Here is a 6,582-nt window from a genome sequence, read left to right as displayed (position 1 = left end):
GCTTCACCCAAACCAAGTCTACGAAATATCAAAAAATGCATCAAATTAATACTTGCCCCAAAATCACAAAATGCATGCTTACATTCAAACTCCCCAATCGTGCATGGAATAGTAAAACTACCAGGATCTCTTAACTTTTGAGGAAGTTTACTTTACAATATAGCACTACACTCTTCTGTTAACGCTATTGTCTCATAATCACCCATCTTTCTCTTGTTAGACAGAATCTCCTTCATGAACTTCACATAGTTGGGCATTTGTTCTAATGCTTCTGCGAATGGTATATTAATATGTAGCTTCTTGAACACCTCTAAAAACTTTACAAACTGCTTATCCAGATTATGCTTACGAAGCCTTTGTGGATATGGAATTCTAACATGATGGTCAATGCTCATAGGTGGTACCACTTCTTTCTTGTCAAGGTCTTCTGTAACCTTTTCTTCATTAGACTTCTCTTCTTCTATGCCTTGTGTATTTACCTTCTGACCTTCTTCTTCTGACTGATTCTTATTTGGCTCTTCATACTGTGTTCCACTCCTCAAAGTAATAGCTTGACACTGTTAATTAGGATTAACTTCTGTAGTGCTAGGAAAATTTCCTTGAGCTCTATTAGACATTAAAGTAGCCAAATGTCCTATTTGAGTCTCCAAACTCCTTATGGATGCCCTGGTTTCAATCATAAATTGGTTAAGTGCATCAGGTTGGGGCTCTGCTGGTTTCATTGGCATTTGGTGTGGTGGTCTATTTTGTGGTTAATAATATCCAAGTGGAGGTTGTTGGTATGCATGCTGTTGTTGATATGGTAGTTTATTTTGAGAAGGTTGATATTGTGGCTGAGGTGGGGGGTAAGGTTGTTGAGTGTTTTGATTATTGGACCATGAAAAATTAGGGTGGTTCTTCCAACCTGGGTTGTAGGTCATGGAATTGGGATTATTGTGTTGTCTCTGGTAATTCCCTATAGCTTGAACTTCTTCCATAGGCATGTTATTCATATCTAGAACATGGAATTGGTTGGGTGGATGGGTTGTACCACACAATTCACATAGGTTTTGAACTTGCATAGCTTGAGATGGGAGTGTAGTCTTTTGTAGTTGCTTTGTCAAGGCTGCTACTTAAGCTGTAAGCATTGATATAGCGTCCAATTCCATCATTCTAGCCACCTTCTTTGGTTGTCCCCTTTCAGTTGGCCATTGATAATTATTCATCGTCATCTCTTCTAATAGCTCATAAGCCTCATTAGCACTCTTACTCATAAAAGCTCATCCCGCCGCAACATCTATGATTGTTCTTGTTGTTCCATTCAACCCATTGTAAAAATTATGCACCAACATCCACTTTTCTATACCATGATGTGGACACTTCCTTAAAAACTCCTTAAATCATTCCCAAGAATCATACAGTAACTCCCCTTCCATCTAATAAAAATTATTGATCTCTCCCCTAAGTTTTGCATCCTTCGCTGGAGGAAAGAACTTGGCAAGGAACTTCTGAGCTAACTCCTCCCATGTAGTGATAGAATTCGCCTGTAAGGATATTAACCAACTCTTCGCCCTATCCCTCAGTGAAAATGGGAATAGTCTCAATCTTATAGCATCATCGCTCACCCCATTCATCTTGAACGTAGCACATAACTCCAGAAAATTAGCTATGTGTAAATTGGGATCCTCCGTTGGCATACCTCCAAACTGAACAGTTGATTGGACCATTTGAAGAATTGCTGGTTTAATCTCAAAATTATTTGCAGCGATGGTTGAAGGTCTGATGCATGAATGTACTCTTGTAACAGTAGGAAGTACATAGTCTCTCAAAGTTCTTGGTCCTTGTTCCTTTGGAACTTCTACAACATTATTATTATTAGCACCGTTTCCCAAATTGTCAGCCATGGAAAACTCCAATCTCCTCTTTATTTTTCGGTTCTGTCTGCACGTTTTCTCAATTTCCAGATCTATTGGTATAATCTCCTTTTGTCTATTTCTTTGCATATACCAACAATTCCTGAAATACAATAGAACCTAGATCCAAATAAATGTTAAACAGAAATAAAATAAAACAACCAAATTAGAACAAACAACAATTAACTATGATATTGAAAATTAAGTTCCCGACAACGGCGCCAAAAACTTGATCTGTGAAAATTAGCACGCAAGTATACGTGGTCAATTCAAGTAATATATGATAAGTAGAGTATCGATCCCACGAAGACTGTTTTCCAAATACCACTAATTGTTCTTTAACTTTCTATTTGGTGAATTTAACTTAAATGAATAATTAAAATTAAAATGAATATTCTAAATTATGAACATAATGTAAATGACTGTAAACAAAACAATGAATCAACTAATTAAAAACCAATACTAAAAAAACCTGGGAATTAATTTTATCAACTTTTCATTCTATTAATTTTACTAATCAATTCTAAATCTCTTCTTCCTATTCTAATAGCAGGTTAATATAATCGATTCCTATTATTTTTCAAGATATAAGATCTCAGTCTATATGCAGGTTTTCTACATTTCAGTGATAAACTTGAACATATAGAAGGCATTAAGCAAAGAAACCTAATTACTACACAAGTCATACATGTACTTTCGTCCAATATGCAAACTATGTCTATATAAAGATAGCATATTCAATTCTCATCTTTCGAATTTTGAATCAAAACCATTAAATCAAGTAAATAGTGATCAAATATTTACCAGCATTAAACAAACATCATATAGATTAGAATAGAGAAGAAGTATCAATAGAATATCATAATAAAATTAAATAGAAATCCCAGTGACTATGTTAATCCCTAGATAAAAGAAATTAGTTCATAGATAGCATGATGAAAATAAGCTTCAAATAATTATTCATAAAAAAATAACCTAAAGAATTCAGATGAAAAAGAAAAATCTAGAAAGTTAAAACCAGAAAAAGCAATCTAAAGCAGCAGTCTTTTCTAGATCTAAGGTTTTTCAAAACTAAAAACTCTTTAAAAAATCGCAGAATAATGTTCCTCAAATAGTTTTCCAAGGTTCCCAAGTGAAAAGACTGTTTTGCCCTTCAAAAAGTGGCTAAAAATCTTTAAAACGCGTTTATAGCGCTGTGGCGCTATGTATTAAGCGCTGTAGCGCTATGTTCAGAACCAAAAATGCACTAAAAACCGTTTCACTAGCGCTAGGGCGCTGCTCTGCTGGTTTTGATAGCGCTGTAGCGCTTGCTTTGTAGCACTGGGGCGCTACTTACAGATTCAACAGGCTCCATCATATCCTTCCTAACGCTGTGGCACCACTTTGATAGCGCTGTAGCACTATTGACAGTATCAAAACGCAGACATATTGCTCTCGAAAAACACGATTTTCTCCAAATTAACTCTATTTTCTTCCACTTTCACTTCATTCCACTCTTTTCACCAACTTATCATGGAAAACCTAAAACATGAACAAACGAGCATAATTCCGCAATAAAATAACCCTAAACTAACAAAAACCAACCTAAAAACTAGACCATAAATGAGCCTAAAACTTGTTTATCAGATAGCAAAGTTCGGCCTAAAAGAGACGCATTTGCGTCGTGGCGCTCATCCACTTGAGTTGCGGCGCCGCTGCGAAAAAAAAACCCAGAAATCTCAGCGATTTTTCAACCATTTCGACCCCAAACATCCCAAAACACTAGGGGACTCAAAACCTTGCCCCAAAATAGCTATCCTAACATGTTTCTAACCCTTAGAACCCTTATATTAACATCTCTAAACTTATATTAAATATCCATCAATCCAGAAACAATAAAGCAGCCTTAGATCTTCAAAAACTCAGATTGACAAAACCTTAAACAGTAAAGGTTGAATATTTACAGATGAAAGTCCAGCCACCAAAACCTTAGATCCTTGACGTCTAGCCTTTCAATAGCCTAGATTGTTGATCTCCTTCAACCTCAAGTCTTCACAAACTTAGATCAAGAATGAGAGATTGTTCTTGGTCTGTTTCCCCTTCAGTCTATCGCCCAAAACTAGAGTCTGAAAGATACGATTTCTAAACCTATTTGACTTATTTTGATTTATTTAATCTGACTTAATTCATATAAAAACCAAATGACTTTTCTATCCCCAACCTCAAATTAATCCTTAATAATTACTTAAGGTCCTTATTGTAATTCATATCCAAAACTATTAGTTTTAACTTTTGATAATTACGCTTTCTATCATATAACCAAGAATTCTATTTTGACCCCCAATACACAACTCCTATTACACTTTAGCCCCTAACACTTGAAGAAACACGTGTGTGTGGATTGCTTGACATAACACATAAATGAACATACATCATAAATCATACATGTCATAATTCATACAATTAAACACATAATGTCATACAATTCACAATAATACCCGTACTAGTAAAAGCAGATATTACATATAATATCACATATACATATTCATATAATCACATAATACATAATTTCACAAAATTACCAAAATACCCCTCAAGAATATTAAATTACCAAATTTTCCTCACAGGCCAAAATTACCACAATATCCATGAAATGCAAAGGCGGATATTACAACCTTGGCTTATGGGTGCTATGTGGTGCATGCAAGGAAAAGGAAAAGTTGGACCAGCCATGAGTTGGAAAGCTTCGGCGGCGACATGTACATATGCGGCCTGCTCGGCTGCCACGACCGGGGATTCTCAAAGGAACCAGGGTCGAACTCTAATTTCCGCTTAGGCCGACCTATTTGTATTCCTTTGAGTCATAATTAACTTTTAAGCGCTTATTTTGGGATCCATTGTACGAACTCAAACGTTTTAATGAAAGTAAATATTCATTTGACCAAAATTTTTAACTCTAACCCATTAATTACTATTAGTTACACGTTTATGTCCAAATGACTTGGTTATCGAGTCCAACACTATTTAAAATACATAGTGTAACGGTCTTGGCTATCCAGGGCGTTACATGTAACATTTATTTTATCAATCTTCTAGACCAATTTGTATTTCTTGCTTAGAGTTGTATCTTTGTTTCATATTTCTCTAACAATTATAACAATTATTTCATCTCATAGTATTTTCAAATTATAATTTATCAAACACATATTGATTTTATGCTTTAGGAAGAAAAAAATAATTACATAGAAAGTGATAATTTTGCATAACTTAAGTTCTACATATTTGTAATTATATCATGGCGAGAATATTATACCATGATCATTATAATTTTAATTTTAGCTACATCGACTAGTTATAATATATATACAATAATATGTGTATATTATATAATATGACATTTTTGTTAATGATCACTTTATTAGTGTCTTATCATAAACATATTTTAATTTTAACATGTTTAAATAGATACAATATTTATATTAAAATTTATTTAGTATGTCTGAATTTATCTTAATAAAATAAATATGACATGTATTTGGTCTTTTAATATTTAACAACATTGCAATCATATAGTTTACCAAACACTTTGATACAACTTTCCCAACCCACAACACTTTAAAATCTATAATTTACTAAACACTCAGCAGCTATTCCTCATAGCACAACTTCAACTGTTCTTCGAATTTCCCATAGCACAGCTACAACTGTTTTTCTCCACAGCACAGTTGTACCAAATTGACCTATAGTAAGTTTTTAAATTTATAGATTTTTATATTTCCATATATTTTTTGAACATTTTTTTATAATAATATGTAATATTTTTTATCTCTTATATATTACAAGTGTATTTAATAGAAATTATTGTTGTTTTTTTGTTAGATTTAACACTTTTTTTTCAAACACAGTTAGTTTAGAAGCTATCTAAAAAAGATAAATAATTTAAAAAGAAAAAGTAATAAATAAGTCATAATATTTTTTGTTACACCCAAATTTCGAGAATAAATAAAATAGTCTCGAAATGTAGGCTCGCAAAAGATAAGCTCGGAATTAACAAGTATTCAGTATGATACTTGAACAAATAATCATGAAGTTCCAATGTGCCACGTCAGAGATACTCGAGCATGAATTAGGAGCTCGAAAGAAGAAGTCTGTTTCGAAAGGCTAATCAGATAAGGAGGTGACGATAACCGAATGTTGAGCTCGAGGCTGTGTGCAAGCTCGAAAGCATGTTGAGGTTGCAAATAGGTTCAGAAGCACGTTTAGGTGATACACGGAGATGTTTTTAGGAAATCCCTATATATGTGGGATTGGTTAAAACCGTGTACAATTGACCCTATTTTTAAGGGATCTTTTATATAATAATGCATTTAATTTGTATTATTCAAATATTCATTTGAAAAAAAATTCAAATATTATATTGTAGCTTTCCTAAAATTAAGGGAGGATATTTTGATGTACCAGACCTATAAATAACATTGATTTAGTAATTTGGGGACACACTCAATTCTTTGATGGAAAAACTCTATGAAATTGCTATGAAAGCTTTAACACAGTAAGATCAATAAAAGTGACTCGGGACTAGATAGATTTAACTATCGAATCACGTAAAAATCTATGTTCTTCTTTTCTTTCTGAATTATATATCTGCTTAATTGCCTTTTTTTAGTTAGCGAAAAACGTCGTCAACAATTTGCTAATCACATATTTTAAA

The 6,582-nt window shown here is 33.3% G+C and overlaps 1 non-coding gene across 1 annotated transcript; it reads left to right on the top strand.

The window, feature by feature from the left end:
- The first annotated feature begins 1,341 nt into the window (after positions 1–1,341).
- LOC133820755 (small nucleolar RNA R71) lies at positions 1,342–1,448 on the top strand. The gene has a single exon (XR_009887155.1). It is a non-coding gene; the product is annotated as a small nucleolar RNA R71 (small nucleolar RNA).
- The last annotated feature ends 5,134 nt before the right edge of the window (positions 1,449–6,582 follow it).

The sequence above is a fragment of the Humulus lupulus genome, chromosome 2, assembly GCF_963169125.1.
Source record: "Humulus lupulus chromosome 2, drHumLupu1.1, whole genome shotgun sequence".
Taxonomy (NCBI): domain Eukaryota; kingdom Viridiplantae; phylum Streptophyta; class Magnoliopsida; order Rosales; family Cannabaceae; genus Humulus; species Humulus lupulus.
Note: the sequence above shows the minus strand (reverse complement) of the source record. Positions and strands in the feature narration are given on the sequence as shown.